This window comes from Misgurnus anguillicaudatus, chromosome 5 (assembly GCF_027580225.2).
Source record: "Misgurnus anguillicaudatus chromosome 5, ASM2758022v2, whole genome shotgun sequence".
Lineage (NCBI taxonomy): Eukaryota > Metazoa > Chordata > Actinopteri > Cypriniformes > Cobitidae > Misgurnus > Misgurnus anguillicaudatus.
Window position 1 is genome coordinate 40,161,006 of NC_073341.2, and position 22,692 is coordinate 40,183,697.

At 36.5% G+C, this 22,692-nt stretch overlaps 2 long non-coding RNA genes across 2 annotated transcripts in view; one reads left to right on the top strand and one right to left on the bottom strand.

Moving 5' to 3' along the window:
- Positions 1-22,692, top strand: part of LOC129413880 (uncharacterized) — a 130,850-nt gene that overhangs the window by 105,737 nt on the left and 2,421 nt on the right. The window contains exon 3 of the long non-coding RNA XR_008634147.2: positions 12,514-12,723. This is a non-coding gene — a long non-coding RNA (uncharacterized lncRNA). The remainder of the gene's footprint in view (positions 1-12,513; positions 12,724-22,692) is intronic.
- The window catches only part of LOC141363996 (uncharacterized), a 75,404-nt gene continuing 73,732 nt past the window's right edge, over positions 21,021-22,692 (bottom strand). The window contains exon 2 of the long non-coding RNA XR_012369750.1: positions 21,021-21,336. This is a non-coding gene — a long non-coding RNA (uncharacterized lncRNA). The remainder of the gene's footprint in view (positions 21,337-22,692) is intronic.

Below are 22,692 nucleotides of genomic sequence, written 5' to 3' on the forward strand. Positions count from 1 at the left end.
CGTGATACATACTGGTATACATGTTTATATTTTATTACGCTGTTTTCAGCTACCTTTCAAGAAAGAGTTGTTATAGTTTTACAGCAGCCATCAGGTGTGTTGATATTGTATACAGGAAATCATGTGCCGTGTGTGACAACCACATGATAACACTAGACCAGTTGATGTACTGTATATATAATAAATAATACATCTAAAATATTCAGAAAATATGCAATATACCTGTTTTAAATAATGATCATTTATATAAGAGTATCTATAAGGTAGAAGAAGGCTGTCAAAAATATATAATATATTTGGTAACACTTTACAATAAGGTTGTATTTGTTAACAGTAAATGCATGAGCTCATATGAACTAATAATGATCAATACAATTTTTCAGCATTTACTTATGTTTGTTAATGTTTTGCACATTTTTACAAGATGTAATTTAAGTCTCCGGTGTGCCCAGAATATGTCTGTAAAGTATCAGCTTAAAATACCCCACAGATCATTTATTTTAGCATGTCAAAAATGCCTGTATTTTGGAAAATAAAATGCGGGTTTGCTTCATACATCCTGAAAAGTGAAGCTGCTGGCTCTTTGATCGTCCCTGCAGTACGAATCATAAACTCCGCCCTCTACATGCAAACGAATGAGACTCGGGAAATAACTACTTTCAATTAAATTTTCCAAAAGATGGTTTTGGTCCTTTTAAGGTAGTTGTTATCATGCTGATATATCTTTAATTGTTGATTTTTGTTATAAGTTTCATTTTAGCTAGTAATTTGATGCTATAGAAATGGGGCGTGTGGTTATGATTGACATTTGTGACTGACAGCTTCTGTGTGTGGACTCTCGGATCTTCAAAGGAAGATTAAAGTTTTAACATATTAATTTTCGATTTCTGCGTTATTTAACACCAACAAAATAAGTTGCATTGAACTTACCTTATTTTAGCAAGCCAGTCAAATCAGATGTTCAATGGGTGTGGTTGAATTGGGCGTGTGAGCGTCTGGGTGGAAGTTTGATACCGTACTTTCGAGATCCATGGACAATTCCTTCTGCGCGTGCCCTGGCTCCAAACTGACATTTTTGTGTAACATGTCAGCACCCATCGTCATACATTTTACGTTTAGAAGCGGCGTCGCATCATCCATCTTTTTTTACAAATAGTAAAATATGTGTACCTTTAAATGCAAATGAGCTACTAGTTTTGGTTAATAATAAATCTGATTTCTGTGATTATAGTCTGAGACAATAATATCTTTAGCTGCATTAGCGAAACAACATGCTAACAAACACATTTAGAAAAGCTTTTGGATAAAGTTAACCTGACAGCCTGTTTTATTTGAAAAGCTCTGTTTCCCTGATTGGCTAGCTAATCTGTACGTTGTGATTGGCCTGAATACCTTTGACGTCAGCCGGTGTCATGAGCAATTCAGTCCCCCCGGGCAATTCGGTCTCCCCTAGGACCCCGCGCGACTCCATTGGCTGAAAAAACTCCTCATGGGTAGTTTTCTTAGCGCCTTATTACAATTCCTACAAAATCGCGTTATGATTTATGTAGTTAGAACGTTGTTAAAATTACAATTGATGTCTTTTAAATGATATGTTTCATATAGTAGTATATAAATGAGGCTAGGTGAGAGATCTACACATTGCTTGTGTCATTTTATTATTTAGATTATTATAATGTACCATTTCCACTTTTGACTGTCTACTTATACAATTACTTACTCATTAATTACTTATACAAAACATAATAACTACATAGTTGAATCACACATTTAAATTATAATTATAAGCCATGATTACTACACTTTTACTATTAAAAATATATATTCTGTAAGGTATGTTAATAATTTAAAAAAATAAAAGTATTGTTTTTGTAAAGCAGATGATGACACAAAAGTACTGACGTGTCTGCAACATGAATATTAGTTTATTATATTGTTTTTTTAGTTAACTTTTATTTTTAAAAAATGTTATGTTTCTATTTTGTACAACATAATTAGCTTGCTAGCCGCGTATGCAGACGAGATATTGCAATGACACATTTTTGAGCAGGCATTAGTGCTAGATACCAATCGGGGTCCTAGGGGAGACCGAATTGCTCGGGGGGACTGGATTGCTCATGACACCGGAAATGTGACGCTTCTTACCATGTTTGAAAGATTCGGTCACAATGCAATGCTAACAGGAGTTAACTTACAGGCTGTGAGTCAAAGAGGGAGGAGTTATGATAATGTCGGTCTCGTCTACATCACCAATCCCAGGAAGTAAACTGTTGCCTACAATCTGTGTGTGTGTGTTTTGTAGTCCAAGAAATGAGACTACTACACACTTACACACCAAAGGAAATTTAAAAAACGTCAATCAGACAATAGGTGATCTTTAAACAATCTGCCGATATCTGATTGTGGGAAGAAATGCTTTAATCTGCCAAAACTGATTATAGGCCTAATTTTAATTCTAGCAGGCATGCCGATTTTTTTAACTCTTTCCCCCGCCATTGACGAGTTATCTTGTCAATTAAGAGAAAACACTTCCTTGCCAATGACGTGTTTTTATGGCAAGCCATGCATATTTCTGCTAAACTCAGTGTCTGTTTTGATCATCCCTCTAAATCTGGGCCCGCATTCTTAAAGATTCTAAGAGTCCTCTCAAAAAACTCTTAATTTAGCTTGAAAAAACGTTTCCGTAGTAGTCTTGGCTTAAGAGCTATTTGGGACTGATCTGAGAGCAACTCTGAGTAAGGAAAAGACAAACACTTTTTTCTTTGTGAGGACGTGCGGTTGACCCCGTTGCTACGTGTGACACAATCTTTTGAAGACTGTGATTGGTTGGTTGTCCAAGAAGGAAGAAAAAGAGTGCCTTTAAGTATAGGATCTATTATTAGCCATCAATATATAAATTGAGAAAATATACAATATAGAATCAATATATAATAAATAAAGTATAAACTTATATATAAAGTATAAACTTATATATTATTTTATATATATATTTAATATATATTTAAAAGATATAACATTTTTTGTCTCCCTCTTCGTGTTTTGTCCACTTTCCCGGTTGCTAAAAAAACTCTTAAGCCTCTTAAAAGCTTCTAAGAATTTTGACCTTAAGACTTCTTTAAAGGGTTAAGATGCTTTCTGAATTACTTTTTTCTTTACTAGGATTTTTTCTTTAATTTTAATAGTAAACGCCCACATTTCTAAGAATTTTCTTAGAATTGCGTCACTAGGAGCTACTTTTTGCTTTATGAATACGGGCCCTGATCTCTAACAAAAGTCCTTTACAAAAATGCAATTATCTCAGCTTTTTGCTCAAAATTTTATTTGAGAGTTAAATGAAGATAGGATGCAACTTTTTTTCCAAAAACAGAGGGTCTGTTGTTTCATTTAATATATTGTATGTTTATATATTTAAAGAAAAACTTTTTCTGGAAGGCATTAAACTTTTGTAAAAATCCTGGCACTGACTAGCAACTTTTTTTAAAAAACTCTGGCGGGAAAGAGTTAGTAGTATTTTTTTATCAGCGTGAATCCTTTATTTTTCGGGATGTCACATTAGGAATGTGGGTGTGTCACAGTGTGCAGTCTCTTTACATAAACCTGTGATATTTCTACACCTGTTATGCTACTTAAACCCCTTAAACTTTCCATTTAGGAGGCATTCTGTGCTTATGTAAATCATCAACACATGAATGTCAATTATTGACAGTAAAATATCCGTTGATGCATTGAGCGACACAGTTAGTTTATGTTGTGCTGACATATACAACCCAACCTGTGCATTTTCTCACCGCACCCTCATGGATCTGTGCCAGCATTTGCAAAATGTTTGGGAAGATTTGCCCATCTTCCCTATATGAACAAACGCCCTGAAACATCTGACCCCACCTTCAGGTGTGACTCAACACTGCGCTTTCCAAACGAACAATCTGCGGTTTCGTTTCTTTTGTTTGTTTTTAATGTAGGTCTTAGAAGAAGTGAATAAACCATAAACAATGTCCTTCATTTTCTAGGTATTGAATCTTTAAGAACATTTTGGTACACAATTGCGAGACCCTATTGGCATAAATGTTTTCTTTAATTCATACGCTGATGGTGATGGACGAATTGATGCATTCCTCGATGTGACATTTTATTGTGGAGTTTCATTTTTTGACATGCATCAGCATGTAAGTGTGTTTTTGATGTTTGTCTCATGTATTAATCTGTCTGATTAGCTTGTGTCTCTCTTATAAGAGTCAGTAGTAAAATAGTTGTTTTGGGTGGAGCAGAGCCCAAGGGTGGATTCAGGTGAGAGAAGCCAAGCTATTTTAGCTTTGTAAACCATGCATACTTTCTCATGCATGCACATTCACACATGCAATACTTTTTTTTCAATTAAGCAGGCACTTATTTTGGGCAGTTTACAAATATTAAAGATAAAAACGACCTAGATGGGCCTTCTAAACAAATGCATGCACTGTTAAGAAATAAAAACTTTCACTGGGGCAGTTCCCTTTTTAAAAGGTCCTAATTTGTATCATTAAAAGGGTACCACCCAGTGACACCTGAGGATTATTTTTGCTGACAGTGTGGGTCACCACAAATTCAATAGTCAAACATGATTCTTTTTACATGTTCTGTGCATGCAAATTTTCCACAATTCTCATTTCTGTGTTGTCATTCCTGTTATTTTTGGCTCTTAAGGCGAAAAGATAAATGCTCCCTCATTTGTAAGTCGCTTTGAATAAAAGCGTCTGCTAAATGAATAAATGTAAATGTAGTACATCAGCATAAATTAATTTCAGTACAATTAAGCGCAATCTAATTGCAATTTACATGAAATAAAATACAGAACATGAAGATTTTTTTTCTTTGCATTAGACTAGTGAAAAATGAGAGCTTGTATGATTATGAAAATAATTACAATGTTAATGGTCCTAAACATAGATGCAATTATTATATATATGCAAAAGCGATATGTCCCGGATATTTCTTGACGGTTTTAGTGCGAATCACCAATCGCTTGAATTCACACCGTTGCTGTCATGTACTGTAATGATGAAGGCTTTTGTGATTGGAAACTTTACCCTGCGCTTCTGTTTGTTTTGGTGTATCTACTCTAGGGAGTTGTGCGTCACCATGACAGATACACACAGATGCGTGTGTGTGTGTGTTTACCATCCATATTGACCCAGGTGACTCATCCCGCTATCTTACACCATAATGGCCTTTTAATATAGTCCTGACCAACACATGTGTTTTTCAGCAGGATAAAGCATTTGTTTGTTGCTAAGCGGGACTCGCAGCTGTTTAAAAGTCATTGCAATGCTGTTTACAGAGCGAGTTAGGGAAGTCCTCCTCCCGTTTAGACCGTAATAAAATCACTTCCCCCTTTTGAAACTATGGGCGACTCACTTAGTATGTCACTGTGACATCGAGTTAAGATCACACTAGATTCCAGCACACTTATCTCGCTCTCTTTTCTTAGAAAAGGAACCACTTTCTTCCCTTTTAATTTTGAATTTACATTTATGTTTAGTGCTTTTCACGGTTTTGCATGATTGTAAAGCAGCTTTACAGTAAATGCAAATTAGGACAGTCAGTAAAGACACAAAAAAGCTTGACTCTAATTAAATTTGCAGAATGCATGGTATCACAATATTGCATGGTATTGCGAAAATGCTTTTCGGTCAAAAAAGGCAAATCCAACACAATGGGTTTTACTTGAATGAATGAATACTTTATTGAACAACAACCATCAGCATGAAGTGTTCAAATGGATAAAAACACAAAAAGCCCATTGACTTTGTGGTCCTTAAGACCACCTTCTGCTGGGTTATTTCAGCCCTAAATGCTAGATTGGTTAACATAAGCATTTAATTTAACACACTCGCTAGTTAAAACCTTTTTGACCCAACGCCTGGTTGAAAATAGCACAGCATTTTTTAGAATGTAATAAAGTTGAACATAAGACTTGTATTTGCAATGCAATCCTGTAAAAATCATTTATTTATAATGCTATTAAGCAAAATGCATATGCAAATCAAATTAATGATACTGGTTGTAAAATAACTCTTCTGTGTACTGCGTGAGTTTATGTTATTTCAAATCAAGGGCAAAAAGTTAGCATTGAGTGTTGGGAAAAAAATGCAAACAATGAAAAACCGCAAGGCCGCTATGCAAATGTTTTCTCTGGAAGCCTGATAGGTTTGGTAGGAATTCTGCTTACGTTACTCTTTACATTTCATTTCATCACTGCTGCTTCAATAGTAGCAAGCAATTACAAGCGTTTACAACAGTGTTGTGTTACCCGTGTCGTATATCAACATGCCCCATATCCGACCTGATTCTGCCACGTTTCTCGATCGAGCAATTGTTGCGACGAAATACCATGATAATAATATCTGCATTCACAGTGCAAATGTCATGGGAGCACACAAACTAACTTATAGCTTGTGATGCACGGTAGGTCACTTTGCATATAAGCATCTGCCAGATGCATAACTGTAAATGCACTCATGCCCTCCCAGGCACAGTTTACTTTAGAGAACATACAGTACATGCACTAATGCACCACACCTGATAGCAGCGATGCTCAGGATTCGCACTTGTATACGGCAACCCCCGGGGCATCTCATAACTCCTGTCCTCCCCTCTGGAGCACAAAAACTTTATATATGACATACCTGCCAGTACAGGCTCAGAATGCAGCTTCTCATAGAGATAAGCGCTGGAAGATTTCTCCAGAATTGGGTGGTTTAACCGAATACAGTTTTTCTCATAGTAAGAATGAGAAAAATGTGTCTGTTTACTGGTATCACTGCAGATATATTACACATGCTTCCCATAAGAGTGAATCAGTGATTGGAGGAGGTTTTCTTCAGACACTGTGTGATATTCCTGTCAGACGCCAGACGGGAGGATGAGTTATTAGATGGGGAAATGATTGGTTCATGAATCAGCTAATGGTTCCTTTCAAAGGGAGAAGTTTGTTGTTGTTTTTTGAGGTCAGCTTTAACCAAACTTCCTTCTTTTAAGCATGCAGCCTTTTTTAATGAATCAACTGAGAATGCCACCATTCAAAAGGGATCGTAAGATAAACCAGAAGGACATAGTACTTGTTTGTGAGGGCTGTTTTCTCACGGCGATTATGCGGATTTGTCTGTTTTTGTTCTTTGTTTCATGACATACACAGTGTTCAGTGGGATTAAACACATAGTGAAGTTCATAGTTCATTGTTGTTCACTATATACGGCAAAAAAGTCCAACATTAACCTTATTGTCCTGTCAGGGTTGCCAGGTCCACGTAACAAAGCCAGCCCTGTAGCCATTCAAAAAGCATCCCAATGACTATTCATAACCCAAATACCAACAACTAATGAACAAATCCTTTCATCTGTAACTCACAGAAAAACATCAACCTGCGGAAACAGTTTTAAAGTAGCCTAATTCTGAACACCTGGCAACGCTGTGGTCCGGGCAATGCTGGAAGGAGATTATTTTCGATTAGTTGTTGCGGTCCTAGTTCTGGCCACTAGTGTATCTGATTCATATCTACTCTTGAGTATTAAGTCACATGTGTGACATTTAAACACACTTATATCTCAAACACACTCACTTGATATCCTAACATTTAGTGCAGGACACAGTGGACGATAAATGTCACGGCCCTGCGGACATGCTGTTCCCTGCATACTTGGACTTACAGCTTTTAGTGCATTCTTATTTCTTAGACTACAAGACAGTGACAGTGTTTTTATTAGACTCTTTGTAGTGTACTAAGCTCTATGTCCTTCTCTGGGTCGAGGGGTTGGCGTGACACACGGGTTAGGTGACCGAGTGGTTACTCACCTGCGTGTCAGTAGTCAATAATCAAGCATTGTAAACTTGAATTAGATAAGCTTTTGAGCAGGTCACAGTGGTATTGTGCTGCGAAAAGATATGTATGTTAACGGGTACAGATGTGTGTCTGCACACATGTATGTAATGTGTAGGTAAAGCTCCGCCCATTTGTGTTTTTTTATGTCACTGCATGCTCAAGCATAATATGTTTAGTCTTGCATGCATCATCATATAAACACATTGTTTTATCATGTGTCAGTAACAAGTGATTTTTTTATCAAGTGCAATATTTTGCATACTGTGTTTTATGCATATCACACGTTTTACTTCACTTCAGCATAAAAGGCTGTCACCTGGTTTACTTCAGTATTCTGATGTGTTTGACACACAAAAATGTAGGCTATCATGATTTTATTGGATTGTAAAAAGTGGGCGTTACATACCAGAAGAGAGCCAGGTGGTTGGAGGGGAGGGGTTTAAAAATGAAAGGCCTGAACCGAAAAGAACCATTATTTTAGAGGCGGAGCAAAAATTTGCAAGAAAAAATGATTTATCTTTAATTTGGTTAAACATGCATGGATGTATCATCATGCACAATGAGACCAGAAATGTTTGTAAGGAAGGCAGTTTGGGATTTTATGTTGAGAGTCTATAATGTACTTTTTAAAATGTATAATACTTTCCTGCTTGTAAAATAGTTGTAATGTAACTTAGCATTATCATTTTACCATCTAAGGCTTAGCCTTAATTAGAATTAAACACAACTTGCAGATGTTTGTCTACATTGACCTTTTCATGAAACAATTATGATATTCACCCTTAAAACAAAAAAAGATGTCAGGTGCTGGATAAAATGTTCTGTTAAACAATGTATTAAATGATAAATAATACGTAGTATTACACAACACTATAGTAAACAAATCAACCCCAAATACTTTGATAGTTGCAATGGTTGCATTAAGAGAACATGAATATGCATTGGGACGCTGCCCTTTCCATATGGTCCTAATTATTTAGGTACAGATATGTATGGTTTTGGTACCAGTATGTACCTTTGAGATACTAATTTGTGTCCCATGCTGGCAAAATGAGTAGGAGTAAGCACATTTAAAAGTTATTTATATCTTGACATTCTCTATTAAAGAAACTTCAAATGATGTATGATTTGTTGATATCTGCCAAATAAATGACAGAGCTAAACCTGTTTGAAGTTGATCGAGTCAGCAAGGTAAACAAAATCATTGCATCCATACCTTAAAATCGCCGGAAAACCATTAGCACACAAAGTCAAAACAATATCTATAGGGAAAAATATCTGTTCAGCTTTTTTTCTTTCTTTTATTGTTTGATTGACATTCGTACAGACAGCTTTAAGATCTATTGTAATGTAAGGATCTAATATAATCTTACACATCAGATCCCCAACAGTTAACCAAACATTCACTTAAGACATTACAGATTATATCTGTTTGAATTCTTGTCAAATAGGCATTTTTAACAGGGTCTGTGTGCATGCTTCAGATGTGTCAGTCAGCGTGAGGAAGATAATTTTCATGTCTTATATCTCTTAATAACTATTTTAACATCAAGCAAGTCCTTCACTTTATTGCCTAATTCCTGCATGTTTTAAAACCCAAACCAAAATGTCAGATGTGCATGTGGATGAAGACACATCTTTGTATTAGATTAAGCATTTAGGACGATACATCTCTCAGAAAACATACAAAAAAAGATAATTTTAGATGTTTAATGACTATTTAAAGCATTGGGATTGTTAGACGAGGGCTTAATGTACTTATTTTTTATAAAAACCTCAATTTCGACCAAAAAGCAACATTTATACTTTCTTTCACCTGTGGCTCAAAATTACACTCTGCATTCTCACTCATTTTGCCAGCACACGTCACATTTGCACTCTTTAGATACAAAACCCTTTTCTTCTGAGAGTTTATCTGTGATTCTTAAGAAACCATTGAAACACCACGGCACTAATGTTTTTAGCTTTAAAATGTGTAATATAGTAACATTAAAAAGCATCAGAATTAACACAATACTGTGTTCTACCTTGCACAATGTGTGATTTCAACATAAGAATTTATAATTGTAAATTTTATCTCATTTTCTGCTGAAATTCTCATTTCCGCAATGTGTCCGGCTGTGTTTGAACATGCGTTATGTTGTAATTTAATCAAATTAACACAAAAATATTAAGAAAAAAAATAAATGGATGTTTTGCTAGACTACTTTAGATGACAGAAAAAATATTTACTGAATATTCATGTATAATAATAATGAAGAAAAATTAGGAAAATGATGTGTCCATGCCTGATGTTCTCATCCTCCGCAACACTTTTTGAGAACAGTTTAAGCACACATACAGAATTTTAATAAAGTTTGATTTTGAGTGTCCAAGCACATGGACCAGTTACTTCAAGATGGCTACCAGGTAAGATCATTTTTTTACAGTTAATTGAAATATTGTCTTGTTAGAATGCTTACATGACATTTTGATTATCATTACCGCAACAGATGCTTATTAAATGTTAATTTAATTAATAGAAGCATAATACTTTGATTTTAAATGCATGTGCAGAATCTCCAAATTATGTTCTTTCAGGTTTGTCATGTCATTTTGATAATATGTCAGTGTTGATGTTTTCTGACTGTTGCGGTAATGAGATTTTTTACGACTAATTTTTAAAATTATGTTACAAAAAGTGTTAAATGATAAGTAAAAGTTTTTATATTAATGTTCCCATTTACTCCAGACTTTGTTTTTCAATGTCTGGTGGGAAAAAAAGTAAATTTAAGCAATTTTTACATTTTCATGCTTGACATTTTTAAAACCAAGTTTTCATGAGAATCACCCTTATAGCTGTCGTTTTCTGCAGATCTGTTGGAAAATGTTGGGAATGTGGAATCTGATCAAACTTGCTATAAGCGTAAATGAGGTTAAATGTTCAAGTACGTGAAGAACGAACCCCAGAGCTAAAGCCACATAACCTTACTTCACTCCAGCTGCTCAACTGAATGACATAACTTACAAGTACCTGCAGATAAACTAACATGTAACCATCTCTGCTTAAACCTTTCTATCCAGCTATCAGAGAGTCCTTTACAATTTGGGACTTTCACCAGGTCAATTGTTTAATAGGAATTTCTATACAACAGCTGTCACTTGGTCAGTTCCCCTTTAAAAGGTCCTAATATGTACCATTTAGGTAGAGATCCCTACTGAAAAGCTGGTTGCCTGGTTTTAGCTCTTCTCCCAGACTGGTTTAAGCTGGTGTAGCATGCTGGTTTTAGAGGCATTTTGGACACTTTTTAGCTGGTCAGAGTGCTGACTAACCAGTTTAAACCAGCTTGGCTAAGCTGGTTGGCTGGCCTTAGCAGGTTTAACATGGAGGTTGTTGGTTTTAGTTGGTTTTCCCAGCATGCCAAAGCTGGTTAAGCTAAAAAAAAACTTGCAAAGACCCCTCTAAAACCAGCCTGCTACACCAGCTTAACAAGTAAAGTACTAAAATTCACTCTTTAGGTACGAAATTTTATTTTACGACAGCATTTTAATTTTATTTTGAGTGCAGGGTTGCAAGTTTTTACCACCCAAATATGCAGCCCAGTCTCAAAAAATATTTCGTTATATAGTCACGTAATTTTTTTATTATTTTTTTGTGATATTATCACGAATTTCCATGTTTTTTCGTGATCGTATAACGAATTTCTGTTTATGTGTCATTGTCACGTATTGGTTACTCAACTGTTTTATCCTATTTTCTTACCATTGTCGCTTCGGTTTAGGGTTAGGTTTAGGCGACATATAAAAAAAAATTAATCAGAAAAAATAGTATAAACCAATATATAAAGTGACATTCTAATGCAAGCACCAAATTTAACCCTAAACCGAAGCGACAATGGTTTGAAAATAAGAAAAAGCAGTTGAGTAACCAATACGTGACTATCACATTAAAACAGGAATTCGTTATACGATCACAATAAAATGTGGAAATTTGTGATAATATCAAGAAAAAAGAATCAAAAAATTACGTGACTATATCACGAAACCTTGTAAGACTGTATAGAAATACGAGTTGATGGTTGAATGCTTTGGTGCCTTGAATATGTTGTTATATGATACATGCATATTTTATAATATTTATGCATTTGGCAGATCACACAGTGCATTACAAAGTATAGGATTTATCAGTATGTGTGTTCACTGGGAATCGAACCCCATGACCTTTTGTGTTGCTAATATACTAAAGCAATGCTTAACCAACTGAGATTATCACACAATTACATGGTACGCACAGATACACAAAGTCTCTCTATAATGACTGACCTAAATCTTAACACATGGCAATTCGTAAATATTTTAGTTGGCTACTACGTATAAAAGTGTACAATCCGTTTAAGTTGGGTTTGGGGGTGGGGCTTCTTTAATTCATGCTTTTCTTTTCTCGCTATTGTATGATTCACATTGTGCAAATTCATACTTCGTAAAATAGTTAATTTTTCCCGTGCCATTGGGTTGGATATCTAAAATAGATTTGGCACAGCAGCCATCTGAATTTATTTACACAGGTATCATAATTCCCGGGGACATGGCATACAGGTATTACAGTACATATGGGGCATTTATTAAAAGCAAAGCCATTTTTAATCACCCGCTGTCTGTTTTGTTTTATTTCTTAGTAACCGTGAGGTCAGTAGCAGAACATAAATGACGGAGATGTTGATGGTGGATTTGTTTGAAAAGAGACGGAGACGCAGTGATCATCCATGACGTCTGCTAACGGATCAAGTTTCAATCTCCATCCCAGTCAATGCCAAGGTCCCGTCAACAATGCGTTCGTTTCCAGTCCTGTTAACCCTCTTGATTAATGTGCATCCTCCACGTGACCAGTAAGTAAACAGAAGCACTCCTGTGTGTTGATGCATCACGTTTGTGTGCCGTGTTCCTGTTGTGACGTCCACAACCACGATTGCGAACACAGACGGGCTTAATATCCAGCGCTCTATACGTCATTGTTCCGTTCTGTGTTTTCCGAAGGGTTGTGCTGTTATGTAGGAAAGCGAATGGGTGGGAGGAAAGAGGTCGGTGGATAACAGGAAGAAGGGGAACTACTAAATCTGTAGTCGTGTGTGTAATTAGACCTGCTATTCATAGAAAAGCATTGTGGCTGTCTGTTTGTACCTGTTGTTAATGGACAGGAATTTAAAGACAATGATGAGACAGAATTAGAACAGAAGCAGAAGTGAGATCTATTGAATATTTCAATCCTTTCTCCTGGTCAACAATGAGATTCAATGGAAAGGAAATGAAGACTTCTGCTTTGTATCTCCTGCCTATAAGATTTGTCTGAGAAAAAATATTTATGTGTTGACAATAAACACAAATATTCAGCAATTGTAGTCATTTCATAAACGTGTCACAAGTCTCCAATTGGGTGTCATAGGAGATAATAATGTCTCAATAAAAAAAAAGGTCAAATGACTGGCAGCAGCTATACTACTATATATATATATTTAAAAGTTTTCCCATTTTCTGTGGTTTTGTTTCTTTGTCTATCATGTGAAGCTGCTTTGAAACAATGCAACATTGTAAAAAAAGCAACCCAGTATCAGGAATTATAGACCATTTCAAAAGATGTAAACAACACTGGTCCAGAAGCACTTCCTGTTTCAGTTTTTTAACACTAGATAAACGTTGGGATAAGTGTTTCTGGACCAGTGTTGTTTACATCTTTTGAAATGGTCTATAGTCACGTAATTTGTGAGTGTTTTCCGTGTCACTGTCACGTATTTGTTACTCAACTGTTTTGTCCTATTTTCTTACTATTATCGCTTCGGTTTAGGGTTAGATTTACATAAAATTACATCCTTACCCAAACCCAACTCTAATGCCAGGCCACAATAGTTTAAAAATCATAAAATATAAAAAATAAATCATGAAAAAAGGTATAAACCAATACTTAAAGTGACATCCTAACGCAAACACCAAATCTAACCCTAAGCCGAAGCGTCAATGGTTTGTAATTATTATGTATATTTAAACACAAGCACATACATATATTTATTTCAGAAATATTTTATTTATATATATTTTTTAATGTATATATCATATAGAATATATAAAAATATTAATAAATATATATACACATGTAAATGTTTCTTAAATACATATATGAATGTATGTGTATTTATATATATATATATATATATATATATATATATATATATATATATATATATATATATATATATATATATATATATATATATATATATATATATATATATACATAATAATTGCACACACTCATATATTATGCAAAAAATCACTTTTATTTTATATGCGATTAATCTTTGCCCAGCGCTAATATTTAGGCACTAAAAATAAGAAAAAAGTATATAAGAGCATGAGTTTGACATTAGGTAAAGAATTTGCAATAATACCATGAACAGCAGTGTAAAACGCATATTTTACTCCTGTACTCCCAAAAGTGCTATTACGCCATAAAATATAGTTCCTCTTTTAAATCCGCTTAGAAAAGCGCTACGTTTTATTTTGTACCACCAAACTTGCTCGTATAACTACTCGTCTTAAATAGGAAAAACTTTGATGTGTTTGGTCACTTCTAACTTTATCTCTAAATGGTACCATTGAATGAATGGGGCTAAGCTAAATGCTATCGAAGCGTCGCAGCGCGCTCCAGCGCTTACGCACGCACACAGATGATAGAGGAATGTATCAACAATTCTTAGTTAAGGTAATAACATATTTTAATATTGAAAATGAGTAGACTATTCCTTTAATACTTTATTAATAAATAAGATCTCAAGTCAATGTGTAACACGTGCCCTGCATCTACTAATGTGCTGAAAGTTTCTACGCAGTTTAGGTGAGTTTGAAACAGAAGCACATAGTTGGAAGTTCAGCTCTTCAGTGACAATCCCAGTATGTCTGGCAGGCATGTGAGCCCAACTCATGTGTGGATCATCTGGGGTGTGAATGATCCTCTCCAGGGTGCGATTTGCCGGGGGGGATGCGTGGGATTTCCCCCTTTCTGGTCAATGTATCCCTGCCTCTGCTTAATTATTTTTATCCCCGGTGGGGATAAATTTATCCCCCCCTCAAAGTGATCAGTGCTACTACACTAGTGGCGAGACGGATCACAAAACTTATCACGGATCCGTGGTTTGATTAAAGTCAATTTTGTTTTAAAATGCGCTACTTTGGCTGGCTCTGATGATACAGCTGCCGCGCAGCCTCTCTGTATTCACCACTCTGCAGACTTGCTCATTGTCCCGCCCACGGCGCTATCTGATTGGTTACACCTCACGAGTAATAGCCTATCAACACTTGATGACAAGCAGAGTTGGTGTCCCAGTCACACCACTGAGAATGGCCGAAGTTACACATGATACATGCCGATGAGGCGTTTAGCGAGGCGCGGGCGCGTCCAGTTTGCGCAAATGAGGCTGAAATGAGGCTGAAAAGTGACTCTGACTTCTCTATCATTTCACTGTAGCTCAGCATCGCGGTGTAAAGTTAATGTTATGACTTTAAAAGCAGCATTAAAACAGTTTCTACTGTAATGGTTTAACTTTGCAATCAATACATTGTTCATATTTATGTTTAAGTTGACACTACGTTGTGCCATATAGTTTTGCCATTCAAGATTTAATTCTTGCATGTTTTTTCGTTGTGCATGATCACAGTTTATATGTGTGAGGAATGATAAGCTATTAGAGTAAAAATATTGCGTTAGGCTGCTTCATTAATAAGAAAAAAGATTTTACAATTCCTGCAAATGCAGTGATGAGTTCATGTTCTCATGATTTATTTTTATGAATTAAAATGTTTTGAAATGTGCTGTGGACAGAGACGCATTATGTCAAGAATTATAAAAAATCGTCAATAAGCTCATAATTTGTGCTAAAATAGTATAAATGTTTAGTTTTAAAACCATTTTGAAAAGCTGGTTATATTTTTATGTTTCTGCACAAGTTCAGCAGACAGTGAAGTTCGGGTTTGTTCCGATCAGAGGTCGTGAGCGGAGAGCGCATTTCTGAATATTAGAAATATTTTAATTAGAAATATATAAAACATAATAATAATAATATTATAATGGATTTTTGTTAGGTCGGACAATGATTACCAAATTTCTCTCTCATATTGCTCTTCATAACCACTGAAAACAGTCAAAAAAGTTAAAACTAGTGGTGGGTACAAAATGACTCATGACGAAATATGGTGGGTACCCACCGTCGCCAAAATCGACGCCTATGAAAACATCCCCCCCTCTGTTTTTTTCACAAATCGCACCCTGATCCTCTCTGTCATAAACTTTAACATGACTGCGAGCTCAACACCTCACTGACACACTGAGGATTAGCATCTGTGTCACACTGCAATAATAACCACACTAGTCCTTCTTAACCATAAGAGTAAATACAGCAAACAAAAGAATAATATTTAAATTATCTGTTTAAATTGTTCTCTGACATCTACAAGGTTTGTGGCTTTATTAAGTGCAAGAATGATCCAGAGACAGTTTTACATGTCCATTTACAACCCTAGGATTTGCCTTTACCTATGCGTCATGAATAATAATGTTGAGCTCTGCTCTGATTGGCTGTTTCTCAGAGCAGCTCCTTCAGTAGCTCTGTGTGTGTAAACAGATCTTATATTTGAGTCTTTATCGGGTGAAGATATAGATTTTGAGGAATAATCAATTGTTTGGAGATTGTGTAATATAATGTTGGGGGTGTACATCTGGACTGTAACGTCACAGTCGGTGTTATGTTGAGATTGGTCTGTTTTCCAGCGGTCTTTTCGATGCACAAGGTTTACATGAGGAGGAGGATCATGATATGTCATTATCATGTACACAACTTTTATTATTCATCTATGCCTACATAAATACAGTTTTTAATTAAAGTGTTGCATTAGTAGTGCAAAAAATCATTGGTTTAGCCCTGATAAAACACGTATCCCTTGTAATACAATGCAAGTCGCTTTGGATAAATACTTTTACCAAATGCAATGTAAAAATAAAATAAGTAGATAAAATAATTGTAGCTGACAGTAAGAACACAAAGTTAAGTTAATCTGGATGAAGCCAGGATGAACAACATAAACACGCGGCTTTCGTGGTCATCACGTGGCTTCCGGTGGACTCTGCGGAGATTGAATGATAACGAAGTCCTTTTAAAGTAGTTTATTTATAGAACAAGCATGGTGAATCGGAGGTGGGGTTCGGGCCGGGCGCGTGTCGCGTCACTGCACGTGCGGTCTATAGACCATTTCATCAGGCGCGCGTGTGGTGACGCGATGGGCGTCTGGTGCGAACTTTGCTTCCGGTTTATGTTTGTTTAATGGTATGACTAGTTGCTGAAACTAAACTCTTAAACAAATACCTTGTCGAAAATAACAAATGTTTTGGTTTCCTATGTAATCTACGTGTTGTTAATTTTGCTTGTTATATAAATAAACTACGTTTAAAGGGGCCATGGCATGAAAATCTGACTTTAAGTGCTATGATTGGATCCCCAGTGCTTCTATCAACCTAGAAAATGTGAAAAAGATCAACCCAGTAACTTAGTTTTGGTAAACCATTCTCTACAAGCACATGAGAAAATATGTCGTTGAAATTTGGCCCTCTTTATGATGTCATAAGGAGCTCTTATTATAATAATAACACACCTTACTCTGCAATATGCAACCACAGCACTTACAAACAGTGCAGAGAAAATTACAATTGAGTTTTAATTGCAACAAACCACCATCATTGTGATCAGTGTTTTAATTTCATCAGCTCATTTGCATTTTAAATTTTTGCTCACACCTACAAAGTGGAAATTTTAACATGCTATAATAAATTATTTATATGGTATTTTGAGCTAAAACTTTACAAATGTGCTCTGGGGACACCAAAGGATTATTTGACATCTTAAAAAAGTCTTTGTGCCATGGCCCCTTTAATGGACTTTGTTGTTATTTATTCTTAGCGGAGTTTACCGGAAGTTACGTGTTGACCACGAAAGCTGCTTGTTTGTGTTGTTGCTGCTGAAACCATCTATATTCTTAATATAGCAAAGTCTCTACTTTATTTCTTCATTAAATTTGGTCTTGTTAAAATTAAATTGTATATTGCAAAATGCGTGAATGGCCGGAGTATTTTTTTGCTTTGATATTAAATATTATTGTCTGCAATTTGTTTAGCTTTTCCTTTCACTTTTGATGTCAACAGACCTGCAGTCCTTTGACCCCATAGCAGTATTTCAGTTTTTTTGCCTCATTACCCGCACTATATCCTTCCTATCTATTCACATTCAACATAAAAGACATCAATGTTGATGCTGCTTCAAGCTAAATGGGATTCCCGAAGGAAAATAAAACTGAAGCTTATGACCCCCGCCGCTGGTGCCAATCAATACCGCAAACATCTACAATGCTCCACAGCACCTTATGTGTCTGAAGACGGATCAATCGTCTATCATGAAGACTCGTATCTTTAAATAAAAGATTTGTATTTCTACACCAATGGCCGCATCCAGCCTCCCGGATCAATAATAATGCTTTGTAGAGTTTTCTTAAGCCCTGAACATACAGCTTCAACAGCATTCACTGGCATCTGTTACACTGATGAATATTTGACTGCTGGGTGTGACTTTATCCATGAGAGCCATCAGTGATTTTACTTTAACCATGTTAGGAAAACGCCCTTTGACTGATGTTCCCCTACGTGTTCCTTATGAGGGACACGCGAGAACAACAAACATTTTATTAGGCGTAACATTTGACAGATTGTAAACATGCATACAAGGGTTTCCCGTGTACAAGGAATGAAAATATTTGCGCAGGCATGCTGCTTCGCATGCGTACTGTACGGCAGGAAAAAACATTGAGTCACCCCATCCCTGGTTTTACTACACAGCAAACCATGGTTACCACACATTTACCATGGTTTTGCTACAGTACCCATGCACTTCTGAATTTAGTTGAACTGATGAATTTAACTTGGACACATGCATCTACTGTACCTTTTTAGGACTTTAAGAAATATCATAAAAGACGAGATGCTACCTGTTGTTCAACTATTAGCTAGTTAATAAGTGATTATTTATTTTTTTCTTATCTTTATTAGTACAGTATGTTGTTTTAGTGGGTGTGTATTAATGAGCATGCTGTGCACAGGGAAACACCTTCTGAAAAGACTTTAAACAAATCCGTTTGACAGCACTCCCACTACATACAGTCACTTTTAATTCAAACTAATTGAATTCAAGCAAGCAAACCCCTTTGGCACTGTCATGCGACCCTGCCAATCTGTGCCATGAGCGGCACTTCTGTAGGTTTTGAACAAAATAATGCATTTTATAAACTAATAACAATTTAATTTACAGGGTTTCCTTAAAAACAGTTAGGTCTTGTCTACATTTTCGTATTAAACCAGCGTTTAAAATGAAAACAATACTCGTCTATACTGCTGTTTCAGAAAAGTGTCTACACTATATGCACGACCGTAAACGCATGACACACGACTTTTTGGGTAAAAGTATAAATAAGCTTATTGCAAAGCATAGTTTATTTGACTCCTACATGTACGCAGACGGTCCGCATGCGCATTACGACAAAATGCAATCGCGTCTCTTGGGCTACATACTACATTCTTCTGTATGGGCATGCATTACCTACGCGTACAATGTATGGGGTTTTGAAAATCCTGTGGTGCGCGTGCTGTACGCGGACCCCCCCGTAAGTGTAAAAATGAACCACAATCGCCACTTAGTGCTCCATTTATGGTGCAAGCCTCTGTTTAACGGATTAATAGGGTGTGAACACTAAAGCGTTTACACTATAGACTGTAACAAAAGATGGACGACGCCCTTTCGCTCTCTTCCATTGGTGAAAAGTGAAGCCGCCAGTGTCCCGATATGGTGCTGACATCTTGGGTCTTGAGTCTGCGCAGTAGCGTTTTCGGGACCAGTCCTGCGCAGTAGTGAGCAGGAAGTAAAGCCGCGAAAATCAAGGCCCCGCCCTCGCATAATGCGCATATCACAGCTGTAAATCATGATGTGACAACACTGTTTTTATAGCATTGAATAACTAACTAAAAATAAACTTATTTTAAAAACAAACACTTGAATTTACATCAGCGTGATAAAACTACAGAATATGACAGAAACCAGCTTCGGAAAAAAGATAATTGAAGGGTAATAAATTGTTTAGTTGGTATCAAGTCCCATTGAATAACATAAGGGAGGCGGGGATTATGACCTATACTGGGACCAGTCACTGGGGGGCGATCGAGACGTTTTGGCTTCACTTTCAGGGCTTGTGCAGCACGCTTGGATTACACCGACTGCAGCTGGCGGGTTTTCTCCACACTAAGCAATCGCACTCTGCTGTCTTTTTGCGCTCAGCGTCGAGAGTTGAAAATGTAAAATTTTGGGTGAAATGCTTATAGACGGTTTCAGCAGTAACAACAGTGGCTTTCGTGGTCCTCACGTAACTTCCCGGTAAACTCTGCAAAGAATAAATAACAACAAAGTCCTTTTAAAGCAGTTTATTTATATAGCAAGCAAAAAACAACACGTAGATTACATAGGAACCTAAAACATTTGTTATTTTCGACAAGGTATTTGTTTAAAGGTTCAGTTTCAGCAAATAGTCAGACCATTAAACAAACAGAAACCGAAAGTAAAGTTCAGGCCAGACGCTTATTGCGCCACCGCACGTGGGCCCGATGAAATGGTCTATAACTCATCAATTTTACTTCTCACTTGGCTGTCCAATCAAAGTGGAGGGGGTGGGACAAATATCACAACAACCAACCGACGCATCGTTCAACGTTCAAAAAGCTAGCAAGCGGCTACAGTCGATGTCCGTCTGGATTTTTCAGCCGCGTTTAAACGCTTTAGTATACACAGCCTTTAAAAATGATCGACGTCACGTTAAAGCCAGCTGTCACCTTGTATGTTCTCATTAGTGATGAAAATGTTTATTATAGTACTTCTGCACTTGTTTTGAATGTTTGCGTTATAAATAAACACACAATGTGCAAATTTTAAAATTATGTAGTTTTGTACATTACAGTTTTAACGCTTTTACAATGCAACCTACTGTAAAGCGAAACAATCAAGAAAAAAGCTTTGCTCTTTATCAAAACTGTCAGAAACTCCAAAACATCCTAAATTGGAAGTATTTATTGAGGGCAAAAGGAAAAAACATCATTCTGGTTCAGACTCTACTACTGTTTTTCCATCTGGGAGCAGAACTGAATGTCAACAATGACTCTACAGTGAGATCAGAAAGCTTCCTGTTGCCAAACGACGTGATTGGTCGGCAGCTGGACAGCTGGATTAATTCATGATGCAAATAAGGAGGCAGCGCTCCGCTAGCTCATGTGGGGTTTTACCGTCAGCTTGAGCCACGATGACGGTCTGTGTTTACATCCAGAGGTCCTGCAGTCATCACGAGGAAATGACTTGGAAAAATCCCCTTGTCTAAAAATGAGAATAACACAAAAACAGAATGAGGTAATGAATCATACGGGAAGCAGAAGATAAACAGCCGTGTGATACATCAGATGGATACTTTGCTGGATAAATATGAAAATGTGATAATGGTGACTAGCTAAACATGGTCACTGTACGGATGAACACAACAAACAAACACGCTTTTTATGTCCGAGTAAATAAACGACTCTTCCTTCAGTTAATCTTTTGGCTGTTCTACATCAAGTCCCATTTCAGAGGTTGATTTGCAACCTTTTAAAAGCATTACAGTAGTGAGAGGATATCAGCAGATCTACCGTGGCCAATGAAACGGGAGGGAGGCCAAAAAAGCCAGCCGGCCATTCGTTTACATTGACGAATTGGACATACGCTTTCGTCCACAGCAACTTAAAGCGATGTTTACATGTTCACAATCTTTTGCACTGCTTTTGCAATGTTTTACCATTTGAGCTAGAGGAGGACTATCAAGTGATTGTGTTAAAGCTGATAGGAAACTGTCTGGGACAAAAACCAGATACATTCTTGACCTTAACAACAACAGCTAGTCCATGTCTTCTATGGTGTGCACATCGTGTGACATTATTGAGATCTCTTCTGAAACGCCAAAGGACAAATGTGACCCTGTCTGTGAAATTCAGGCTAAAGTCTCATCATCTAATAATGATTGAAGTTTGATTTTACTTGTTTATTTCAATATTTGACTTGATCTTACTCAGTCAATGTTAAAGATATCAAGGTTATATTTTCAGTAAATCTTCTTTACATTATGTAGGATAAGTTTATGTAGAAAACAGTATATCACAAAAAAGCTGTTTTCACAAGCATGGTCACAAATATAATTTTTTTTTTTAGAGTAAGTCTGAAAAAGGACAAGCAAAAGTCTCCTTTTAATTGTATCGCGGTCTAGAATAAAAATAAGTGAGGTATTATAAAGATTTTTTTTATTTTTTCTATGAGAAGAGTAAGTTGAAGCTTCTCGGTGTTAAGGCCAAAGTATAGTCCCGTTTTTACACACACGAGGGTCCGCGTACAGTGTGCGTGACGCAATTTTCATCATCAGAAGAGTGTGCGTGTACTGTAAGCACCTCCAAGACATTGTATTATATTGGCCACAAGATGCATTGCATTTTGTCGCAATGCGCATGTGTCGAGCGTCTGTGTACTATAGTTTGCAAGACAACCGTGCACGTACGTTTGGGTACACAAAAAACTCCTGGCTCTAGGGTACACAAAAAATAATGGGTTATTTTTTGGGTCAAAAAGCGATGAAGCCAACCCGTTGGGTTGTGATTTAACCAAGGGGCAACCTTCCAATCTCTCTGATGAAGCCAATATGGAAGTGAC